The 12,529-nt window shown below is 38.2% G+C and overlaps 1 protein-coding gene and 1 long non-coding RNA gene across 2 annotated transcripts in view; one reads left to right on the forward strand and one right to left on the reverse strand.

Annotated features, from left to right (window-relative positions):
* LOC134225846 (protein groucho-like) overlaps positions 1-12,529 on the reverse strand; it is a 134,192-nt gene that overhangs the window by 92,110 nt on the left and 29,553 nt on the right. The window lies entirely within an intron of this gene.
* On the forward strand, positions 4,555-5,011 carry LOC134221824 (uncharacterized). The gene is made up of 4 exons (XR_009982382.1): positions 4,555-4,629; positions 4,692-4,762; positions 4,819-4,888; positions 4,945-5,011. It is a non-coding gene; the product is annotated as an uncharacterized LOC134221824 (long non-coding RNA).

Below are 12,529 nucleotides of genomic sequence, written 5' to 3' on the forward strand. Positions count from 1 at the left end.
AAATCAGTGATTTTCAGATTTACCGATGTTTCGTTGTTTTTTGGTTTGTTGATATCAATTTCTACTGAATTTTCGGTGATTGGCGTTCTCCCCATCACGAGCTGTCAAAAATTTACCGAAACGTAATGTAAATTGGCAATTTACAGAAGTTTCGGTAATTTACTAGAAAAAATACTGTTCAGTTCGGTAATGTTGGGAGTCACATCTACCTCTTTGCAGTTTGGCGGCTCGAACAAATGGAAATGGAAGAGCGGAGTTACTATATCCTGTTTTTTAAATTCTACATTGCGTAATGTTACCATGAAAAGGTAAGTGTAATAAAGTGAAAAGAAATCATGACAATTCGTTTACATTCTTTATAATTTCTGTACAGTTTGATTTGTCACATTGACTCCTCCATTACTGAATCTTCGACCCACTAACAGGCGGCAACTCGGCAACCATCGGCATGGCGCTTCCACTGTATAAAGAATGTGTTGATCGTGAGAACAGATTTACGGTTACCTTCAGCATGCGGAAAAGCAAACTTCCAAAGTTAACCCTTGTCGACGACCCAAAAGGAAGTGGTGTTCTCGACGATTGCAAAGGAAAGTGGTGTTTTCGACGATGGCAAAGGAGGTGCAGGTGGTGTTCTCGGTTCCTGCAATAGCTTCACTGCTGATAAAGGGCTGAAGGTTCATAAATATTGAACAATTATGAATATATTTCAAATAACGCAAATAAAAATATTTATTTCATAGCAAACAGTGTTTTCTTTATTTTTCTGCAAAAAAAAACAAACTAAAAATCAATGCCCTGCCTCGTGTTTTGATAATTTACAGTTTTTCGGTAATACATTACCGACAATCCAGCAAAGACAACTTACCGAAATTTCGGTAAATTTGACAACTGTGCTGTTCGTAGCATTTTACCGATCGATCTGTAATTTTTTCGTTTACCGAACTCATTACCGAACGTTCAGCTGTTGAGAATTCGGTAACCGAATTACCGACTTCGGTAATTTTTTTCAAGTGTGTACTTTGTGTTTGTTACCTATATGGATTCGCATTATGCGTTTTTTCACAGTGTACTCTGTGCCTCGTCCTTGACGTTTGGCTTCGACTACTCTTGTTCAATCTCACCGAGAGGTTAAATAAGAGTGGGGTTATGAATATGTGTTTTACTTAGTTTTCAACAAATTGTCACCTATATGGATTCGCATTATGCGTTTTTCACAGTGTACTCTGTGTCTCGTCTTTGACGTTCGGCTTTGGCTACTCTTGTTCAATCTCAACGTGAGTTTGGGGTTATGAATATGTGTTTTACTTAGTTTTTCAACAAACTTCCACCTATATGGATTCGCATAACGCATTTTTTTTTACAATGTGCTTTGTGTTTGTTACCTATATGGATTCGCATTATGCGCTTTTCACAGTGTACTCTGCGTTTCGTCTTTGACGTTTGGCTTCGGCTACTCTTGTTTAATTTCAACTTGAGGTTGAATAAGAGTGGGGTTATGAAAATGTTTTTTTTAATTTGTTTTTTTTTTCAACAAATTGTCACCTATATGGATTCGCGGTAAGACGCGCGGCTACAAAGCAAGACCATGCTGAGGGTGGCTGGGTTCGATTCCCGGTGCCGGTCTAGGCAATTTTTGGATTGGAAATTGTCTCGACTTCCCTGGGCATAAAAGTATCAATGTGCTGGCTTCATGATATACGAATGCAAAAATGGTAACCTGGCTTAGAAACCTCGCAGTTAATAACTGTGGAAGTGCTTAATGAACAATAAGCTGCGAGGCGGCTCTGTCCCAGTGTGGGGATGTAATGCCAATAAGAAGAAAAAGAAGAAGAAGATGGATTCGCATTATGCGTTTTTTTACAATGTACTTTGTGTATGTCACCTATATGGATTCGCATTATGCGTTTTTCACAGTGTGCTCTGTGTCACGTCCATGACGTGTGGCTTCGGCTACTCTTGTTTAACCTCAACGTGAGGTTCAATAAGAATGGAGTTATGAATATATGGATTCGCTTTATGCGATATTTAAAATGTACTTTGTGATTGTCACCTATATGGATTCGCATTATGCGTTTTTCACAGTGCACTCTGTGTTTCGTTTTTGACGTTCGTCCATTGTTAGGTCTTCTGTGTTTTTGTGACACCTCTCTTTAGTCCCTAGCTGAATGCGTGTGAGTCTACACAATTGGCTTTCCTATAAATGGTTCCATTCTCCTTTCCAACTTCACTTCCTCTTCCTTTCCCCTTTTCACTTCCTTTTCCGTCAGGTAAATGATGAGAAAGGCCAGTGAAGGCGATGGCACAAATCTCCCAAATTGAGGGGAACGTGCCTCCTGAGCCGACGTTCTGATACCTGATACCCGATAAGTACCTAACTGTCCAAAAAGCATTCCTGTTCCGTCTTTCCGTATAGATAAGAAATCAAACTAATTGAATTCAAAGATCAAACTTTTAATTAACACTTTGATTACCAGTTCTATGAAGAGGTAGGACATATTCGAATAAGCTACCTTACCAGATGATTCTCGTTCTATTTGCTATAAAAGAGTGGGTTTCAACTAATTCTGCTAAGAATTCTAAGAAATTCGTACTGATATTATATGTGCAGTGCACTAAGTTTATAAAAACTCTAAAATGTCTCGTCTCTTAGCTCAGACTTGCACAATGGATGATACTACGTGATTGATCGGCACGGGACTAATCTGCGCTACGATCCAAAGGACCCAAAGGGTTTTATCAACTCTCGTAAATGGCTTTATCAAAAATGGAATGCTAGAGTGGAGTTGCCACTGCGTAAAAAAACAAGAATACCTTTGAATCTTCCACAACACCACGGGACGACAATTTCGACGAAAAATTCGTTGGGTATAAAGTCAGCAAAATCTATTCACACGGTGACAAAACTCTATCAAGTTTCAAAGAGTGATTACGGTTTTCTCCGCAACAAAACGTAAAACGAGTAAATTGAGCAACTCGAGCATATCAAACAATTTGGGGAAGACAGACTGCTTTGTCGTCTTATCGGCATTGCATCCCCCCCACTGCCACGTCGCAGCAAAGTGTGGCACTTTTTTACGACGGTTTTGAGCTCTAACCAATTTTTTTACAAACATTATGAGATTAACGCGATTTCAAAAGTAAAAAAATTAAAAATAAATTTTGTGTTGCCAATATTGAATGGTTTTGGTGCCAAAAATCGAATGGCTTTGTTGCCAAAATCGAATAGGGTCTGTATATCATAAGGCTAACATGATACTTTTATGCTAACGTAAATCGAGACGCCAGACTCATAGGATGAATTGTTAAATAAAAAATACGAAGCGTGCAAATTCAGCAAAAAAGAAAAATATCAAAAATTGTTTGAGTTGGATAAATTCAGCAAAGTATGAGAATGGAAATATTTCGAAAATCGGACCAACTGGACCAACAAAAAGTGGCCGAGTCACTTCGATCGAAAATTGTTTGCACATGTCAATTGGTCGAAATTGTCAATTAGTCGTACCAACCTCATAAGGCTGTAACTTATCCGGTTGGAAGTCATTTGGCCGAAATAGAAAGACGGCCGAAAATGGCGTTCGGCCGAACTGATCATTTTGCCGAAATGGTCGTTTGACAGGAAGGGAAATTTGGTCGAAATAGTCATTTTCCCGAACGGGTTATACAGCCGAAAATGTCGTTTGGCTGAACAGGTCATCTGGCAGAAAATATCGTTTGGCCGAACGACAGGGCTGGTAGCGATCAATGCCGTTCAAAATAGTGACTTTAGTGACCAACGTTGACGAAAAAAGAGACCAAATAGTGTCTTTCACTTGCAGAATAAGTGACCAAATAGTGAATTTCCGACAGTGATCGAGAGAAATTAAAATCTCAAATGGCAGTACGATTTGAATCAAGCGCGAAATCTTGCATTATCCGGATCATTCAATTGACTTGCCGTAAAATATTTCGGTAAATAAGTGCATGAAAAGCTCAAGCGCGACTCTTTTCTTCGAATCAGTATCCCTGTGCGCCTTGATTCGATGAATAAGATTTAAAATGATTTTTCCATTGACATTGCTTTCAGTTGTAGAAAAGTGTCAAAAATGGAACATTATTATGGAATTTAAAGTTAATAACTAGGTAGTGAGTTATAAGTTGTTACACAAAATGTTTATAACTGATGCAACTTTTTTAAACCGTACGGTTTTCTCTGTGCGGCCGATTAGAACAATGATAGTCAATATAGTTCAATTTCCATTTCCGCATACCGCTCCTCGACCAACTTTGGTGGAGATCACCGGTTTTTTGGCGACAATTGGATAATTATGTATCTCTTATGGAAGTAGTATATAAAATAGCGGTGGATCGCTCGCTGTTTGTGAAATTAGTTTCGATCAGGGGCGTCTCGTGAACTTTTAGTACACCTGTTCTACCGGCCTGCTAAAAAAATATACATCAAGCTGAGGTTTCGAATGGATGTTGTTGCTACTACAGCCGCGACTGGCAACACTTTCTCTTCGAACCAAATGACAGCTAACGTCATGAATATGACACATGAAAGCCATCTTTGTAAACATTACGAACAACGTGATAGTGCGGTTAAACGAATTGTTTCTTAAAAGTTAATTTCGAAGTTTATTACAAACAAAGGTATTATTTAATAGGTTAACATACATGAACTTATCTGCTAACATGAATTTCAAATCTACTAGCTAAAATACCGCGAATCCGTGAGATTAGTCCGATTCATAGTGCGTGAATTTGCGCTAACATACAGCTTGAGGTAGGTTAGAGTTTGCAATATCTTGCCTTTGTAAAATATTTCTATCTGTTAAACAGTGGTCGTTAAGCAAGGAATAGACTCCAAGGAGCTCACTAAATTCGATTAAAATCGAGGGAACACTATTTTGTAAGTAATTATTATTAACAGATGTAACGTAGGGCTAATTTTGTTATGAATTTCAGCTTGAAGCGCTTAATAAAACTTGCTATCAAGAAGAGTGTTTGCCTGTGTAGTTCTACGAGAACAGATGTTGTGTATTTGATCTAATATTATAACCTTTTCTTGTACAACGTAACCAAACATTAGAAGAAAAAAACAATTTAAACAGAAAGGATTTATAAAACAATAAACAGCTTCTCAATCTCCCTACTAAATTAATCTCTTTTGTTCTAAAAATGTTTCAAATTAAGATGCACTTAAAATTTAAAACTCTCCCAAGTCGTCCGAAATCTAACTTAGTAACAGTTGACGATAACTGGATATTGCTCAGAATAGAGATCTTTCAAATCGGCTCTTTCCACCATTCGGTTGCCCAGGACCCATCGCCCCTAGCATTTAAAAACTCTCACATATTTTGTTGTTATGAAGGAAATGTAATTAACCATTATTGCGTTTGATGCATTTGATACGACCCCAGATTGAGTCCACTGAAATGATTTAGAGTTATTTAGTTTTTCAAATTTAGTGAAAACTATGCCTCTTTTTAAAAACTCAAACATTAATTTAATACTGTTCTTGATGATGAATTGTTTATGATGCATAATCATTAGGAGAAAAAAAACAAACCGTTCCCAATCATCGAAGTATGAACGAAAGCGTGTGCGGTCGCGGTGCGCCTTTCGGCAAAGCACAGCCCGACACTCCGACCGAGTCTAACCGAAGATACGTCGCGTCGTTGGTTGTTCTCGCAGCGCGTCGAACGGGTTGGACTTCTGCGCACATAGCACGCACAACATTCATCTAAACGTGCCTGCGTTGCATGCGAAAGAGGATGATGTGAGGAAACGAAGAAAGCTGGCAACGCTCACGCTGGTTCTACGCGCGCGGAGAACGAGTGAGCATACCAAGGAGGAAATTATTTCAAAACTTTCGTCATGGCGCAGGCTTTAAATTTTACTTCTGCCAGCGCTGCTGTTGGTTCTTTATGAATCGTACGACTGGCAAAAGCTTTCTATGTGATGTGGTGTGCTGTTATTCGTCGGAGAAACACATATTTAACTGATCTAGTGAGTTGATCTGTCTACGCAATATTTTGTTTCGTTAGATATTAAACCATCATTGGAAACATAACGTGAAACTTTGTTTAAAAATTTCACTGAGTAATTATTTGCCCTAATAAATAATTGCAAAGAAATTAATTGTAAGGACATTAACTTTCCTACTTCTGAACTAAAAATGGTTACCTGTTCCATGAACAGGTAGAACATATGGACGAGTCGCCTCTGGTTTCGATGAATGCAATGCAGGAGTCGTTTAAAGAATCGGGAACCGCGACAATTCAATTACTCCAGTGGAAGATCAGTGGAAGTAAAAATGACAATTGCCAGTACAAATGTCCAGTACATCCGGGTGTTTGACTGGCCACCAAATTAGCCGGATAACGATCTCAAACAGTGTCTTGTTGAGTACGGGGAAGTGGATTCTGTGGTCCGGGAAAAATTCCCACCTGTACCATATGTACACCGGCGTGAGAGGCGTGTACATCGATGTTAAAAAGGGAATTCCCTCGTCGTTAGAAATGTCAAATTGGACAAGAAACGTATTCTGCCAGGATTTGCGTAACAAATGTTTCATGTGCCGAACGGAAGGTCACCGGAAGGATTCGTGTCAACAATGGAAAAAATTAAACGACGTTTTCGGCTCCGTAAAGTTCTTTTATTAGACAACTGAGCCTCATAAATAATCGAAAAAAAATGTTTATAACTGAAACTGTTTTGAACCGAATTCAACAGCATTTAATGTTAGTTTCAGTTCAATTTTTGTCTAACAGCTTTGTATATGAAAAGGAGACGTTATATGATAAAAAAATCAAATTTAATTAATTCCTAGTCATCGAAATCTTCCGATTCACAAGGTAAGTGTATCTATGGAAGGTTTCTCTGTCTCTAATTAACTTCTAAAAGTTGAAAAAATATACTTCCCTAAATATGCTTTCCATTAAAAATTATCTGTGTCGCATTATGAAATCATAAAATATATTATGACATGAATAGACTCTAAAAGTTACCGTCTGAATTAACAAAACCTTTAAATTTTCTTTTGACTGGCATCTTTAAAGTTTAAGCAATAGTAAATCAGCTGAATATCGTCGCGTAAACTCTCTTTTTACCTGTGCACTGATACAAAAAATGAAAATTTTGATATTTTGACAGCCCAAATGGAAAATAAAATTATCAGAGTCGTTTAATCTAATCGTAATCTAGTTATTCTACGCATTTTTGCATTCCAAGTCATTAAATTTAAATACAGTGCATAGGTAGATTGAGGTTGGGGAAACGTCACTGCTGAAATAAATCAATTGTGATCGGAGCGGATGTCATGTGGAGAGTTAGCTCAATGTTGTTTTATGCTCCATTTACAAAAATATGAAAAAAATATTATGGAAGGATCAAAGATATTTGTTATTAAAAAAAGGGCAAACACCTGACTTTATCACCTGAGTTTATTTTAGATATATATTAATGAAAATTTTAGCAAATTTATGTATTAATAAAAATTATCGCTCACTATTGATTAATTCCAAGAAGTTCATTTAGAATTGAAAAGATTCAATCTACATAGTTCAGTTTATGCTATGGAATTTGAAGGTTTTGTAAAAGATTTGCAGTTAACCATGTGAATTTGCGAATGTATTTGGATTCTTGATCCTCTTGAACCCCTTCTGCTTACCTTACAATATAAAAAATCACAAATAGTGCCATAGAACCTCTCCAACAAACCACAGCTGAAAAGCTACTGGCATTTTTTACTTGCACTGACATTTACAGGTACGAAGAAGTTAAGGAAGTTATTTTTGTATGGGTCCATCATTTCATTATTAAGCGAAATTTGACGGCTTCACTTTTTTTCCATGCTTGCACGATGTAGTTTACGAAATCTGGATTCTAATCAAACCTGCGGCACCAAACGGCATTTTCCACCAAATATATTATTCAGCCAAGCGATATTTTCGGCCAAATGGGCCTTTCTACCAAGCGACCATTTCAATAAAACAGCATTTTTGACCAAACTATAACGGCATTTTCGACCAAACAATCTGTTCAGCCAAACGACCTTTACGGCCCTTCCCTATCAAAAGTAGTGACTTTAGTGACCATGCTACTAGATCATAAAACACCGGTTGGCATTTTGCCGGACACCATTTGACAAAACGCCATTTTGCCGTATGCCATTTGACCGAATAATTAACTGAATCCCTTCACTGTGCATTTTTTATGTGTAAAGGGACAAAACTTCTCAAGATATGATAAATAAGACAAGTGAAAACAGACAAGGGAGCAATAAGAAGTGAGAAATGTAAAGTGTAATGTGAAGCGAAAATTTGAAAAAAACCCAGATTAATCCACCTAGCGGTGATGGCGCCTTTCTCGCGCAAAAAGGTAATAAATGTAGCCTTTACGCTTACACCTCGATGATGTACAAGAAAGGCAAAATAGTTACACCGTCTAATATTGTGATAGAAAATTTACACTAGTAGACGACAGATGGCGCTGCCAAAAGTTTCTCGAATATCCTATGTTTGAATTTTGACTTTCGGACAATTTCATAGTACTATGAAACTGAACGAAGAGCATACTTACGCCTAAATGCGTGCAACACGAGCATCTTTATAGTACGATGAAACTCTTAATGGGGACAAGCCACGGATAAACTTTAAAAATATTCATAGATGCAAGGCATTTTTCATAACACAGTATTGTTCTATGTGACTATGTCTCATCACTATTTTAATATTATCTATTTTTTGCAATTTGCCATTATTATGAAATTCAATAGTGATCAACAGCGTTTTAGTCTCTGTCGGATGCAATTTGTTGCAAGAAAATCGGTTAAGAGTTTCTATGTGAAAATTTGGCTAATGTTTTTTATGGCATTTTGTGCACACACACACGCACACACATACACACACACACGCACACACGGACAGACAGACATTTGTTCAGCTCATCGAGCTGAGTCGAATGGTATATAACACTATGGGTCTCCGGGACTTCTATCAAAAGTTCGAATTTGGAGTGAAATGATAGCCTTTCGGTACAACTTAGTTGTACGAGAAAGGCAAAAAGAGAAACAAAAAAGAGGAAGGAATCAGGAAGAAGAAAACAAAAGAATAATTAAAAAGAAACAAGAAGAAAAAATAAAGAGCTAATGAAATGTTCAGTTGGAGGGGAACGGACCATTTGGCATAACCGACATGTGGCACACTCATGATGATAATTGTGATAATTGTTTTATGTTTCTTTCCAATACTTTGTATTGCCCATAATATGCATGGCGATGCGCTCAGTTTATCCGAGCCTATGAAAAGATCAGTAGCTTTGTAGCAAACGCATTCTTCCAAGCCACTGGGGGGCCACTTCAAGAGGCTCAGAAGTCTCCTTTCAAGAGGCTCGAAAGCCTACTTTTATAAGACTGAAAAGCTTACTGTCAAGAGGCTCAGAAGCCCCCTTTCGAAAAGATCAAAAGCCTCTTGTCAAGAGGCTCGGAAGCTTCTCTTAAAACTTTCGAATTCTCAGAAGCCCATTTTCAAGAGGATCGAACATCTCAAGTCAAGAAGCTCGGAAGCTTCCCTTCAAAAGGTTTGGAATTCTTTCAAGGAGCTTCAAAGCCTCTTTTCAAGGGGCTCAAATGCGTCCTTTCAAAATGCTCATGCCTCCTTTCAAGAGGCATAGTTATGCAGAAAAAACATCTTTTACGAGGTTCGGAAACCTTCCTTTAAGAGGCTCGGAAGCCTGCTCTCAAGAGGCTCGGAGTTTTTCTTCCAAGGAGCTTGAAAGCCTCCTCGTCAGTGGCTTAAAAGCGACCTTGCAGAATGCTCATGCCTCCTTTTAAGAGGCTCAGAAGCCATTCAAGATACTCGGAGGCACCGAAGTCTTACAGGAAGCTTGATGTATAAACTAAATTTGAATTGGAAAGATTAACGGAATAACCAAAATTTTAGACAACTTTATGGAGAGCCATGCTGCACAAAATCACATATTTGTCCCATATAAATAGACAATCCAGCGAAGATGAGACTGATATGCGATCATAGGCAGCATATATCTCGTTAGTTTTCAGTTCCGATTTCATATGTCTCAAGTTATGCTTATTTTCATCCACAGCAATAAAATAGGGGGTTCACAATGAATGTAAATGTTCGAAGAGGTACCTCTCAAGAAAAAGGTGGAGAGCCTGGTTTCACGACAAAGATTGCTGTTGTTGGCTGGGTAATAAGCAATGGCCAATAAGCAAAATCTGGCTGAAAGTCATTTGGTCGAAATGGTCGTATGGCCGAAAGGGTCGTTTGGCCGAAAGAGTCATTTGACCGAATAGGATATTTTGCCGAATAGGTCATTTGAATAGTGAGAAATTAGGAATGATAAGAGAGACGTTTCAATACTCATTCCTCATTTCTCACTTCTAACTGTGTTTACAGCGACAAGTGATTAATGAGGAGTCAGAAGAGAGTCACTTCGCGTTCCTCATTTTTTTTACAGTGAGGAGTGCAAAGTTAGACGTCTCACTTCTCACTCCTCATTTCTTACTTCTTAAAGTAAAAAAATATGGAACGCGAAGTCACTACTCACTTCACGCTTCACACTTTTTACAGCGCTTCAAATGAGGAGTGAGAAGTGAGACGTCTCACCTATTAGGCCAAATGTCCTATTCAGCCAAACGACCCTTTCGGCCAAATGACCCTTTTGGCCAAATGACCCTTTCGGCCAAACGACCCTTTCGGCCAAAGGATCCTTTCGGCCAAACGACCCTTTCGGCCAAATGACCCTTTCGGTCAAATGACCCTTCCGGTCAAACGACCCTTTTGACAAAACGACCCTTTTGGCCAAATGACCCTTTTGGCCAAATGACCCTTTCGGCCAAATGACTCTTTCGGTCAAATGACTCTTTCATCCAAATTTTTGGCCTAATGGTCTGTTCGGCCAAATGGTATATTCGGCCAACAACTTTCGGCCTAGTGGCATTCGGTCAAATAGCTTTCGGCCGAATGGGTTTCCACCAAATGACCCTTCCCTATTTGGTCGAAAGGGTCATTTGGCCGATAGGATCATTTGTCTGGATGTGATGATGGATGTGATCCTTTCTTAAGGATAAGGCAGTGGTGAGAGCGAATTTATTTTAAAAAAAAATAAATACCAACCCGAAGAAGACAATGGCGAGCGGTTTTAGGCAGATATGGACGTGATTTGATTCTATAAAAAATCGGGCCTTATGTCTCACTTTTCTTGAAAAAGTATTGAAGTATTCAACCCAACGACCAAATTGCTTGACACCGTTTCAAAGATCTATACCATTTCGTCGAAGGACATTTGATTGAAAGGACATTACGTCGAATGGACATTTAGTCGAAAGCAGATTTTAGAATTAATGTTCTTGATACATTTCGCCGAATTACGCAAAATCCTTCCGACGACGTCGAGCGAACAGAATTGTCTGACCCCTTTAACAAACACCCATATGAGAGGCGGTCTGTCCGAATCCTCATGGTTGTCACAGTAAGTATGGACAACGTATGCAGTGGCTGGGATCAGGAATAATTTTAATCGAACGAGTGAACAACATTTCTAATTTAATGTTGTAAACAAAGTAATATCTGATTTAGCTATCATTCACAATGTACAAATTTCGGAATATTCAATAACGGCGCCGCCCACGACATCAAGTCATCAAGGAAAGGAAGGATTATTAGTTCGACTCTCGTTGTTACTAGAAATCGAGTAAACCTCTGCATCTCTACGATCTTCTTGGGATAGGATATTGTGTTTGTAAGAAGGAATATAGGATGGGAATACTTGAATGAGAACTATGTGAATTCTAATGGGATTGAAATTTTACAGTTAAAATTTTAATTCTATTGGATTTTTGTACCAGGTACAAATTAAATTCAAATTACAATAAGTCGAAACAGATTTACACAAAAAAAAACATTATCACATTTGTCACAGTGATCAACGTTGCTTTACTCAGAACACCGTTGGTTACGTCTTTTTACTCAGTGTAACTGTTCCGGTTCTCCATGTCATAGCTCCATGTTAATCCTATCGGAAACAAAGAAATGAAAAGTAATTTGGTTTGTTTATTATTTGTGTGCGTGTGTGTGTTTTTTTTTCAGCAGTAAGAACTATGTTGGCTAGAAGAACCGACGAAATTGGGGCTCTATTTCTTTCTGTTTTCTTTACGAGACGAGATGAATTTGTTACAGTGAGATGGAGATGGGAAAAGCTATCCTATATACTCAGTACTTGACGCCTTTGAATAGGTTTCTTAATGTTATATTTTATCATTATACTTTAAAATGAATTGAACAAATTAAGCAAGCTGGTTACTCTGACTTTGCCTTACTAATTGCTCATATTCTGATTTCAAATTCCAGAGCTTGGGGTGTACAGGAACCCACTTTCACCTATCCCATACTCCCATTCCTTCATCATAATCTGCACTTCGTTTACCGAACAATACAACCCACAGTCCCTCACACCCACATCCACTCTTCTAGAGAACAAAAAAGGCAAAAATTCAATTCAGCTTTTCAAGGCACTTTTGCCTGGC

The sequence above is a fragment of the Armigeres subalbatus genome, chromosome 3 (assembly GCF_024139115.2).
Source record: "Armigeres subalbatus isolate Guangzhou_Male chromosome 3, GZ_Asu_2, whole genome shotgun sequence".
Taxonomy (NCBI): Eukaryota; Metazoa; Arthropoda; class Insecta; order Diptera; family Culicidae; genus Armigeres; species Armigeres subalbatus.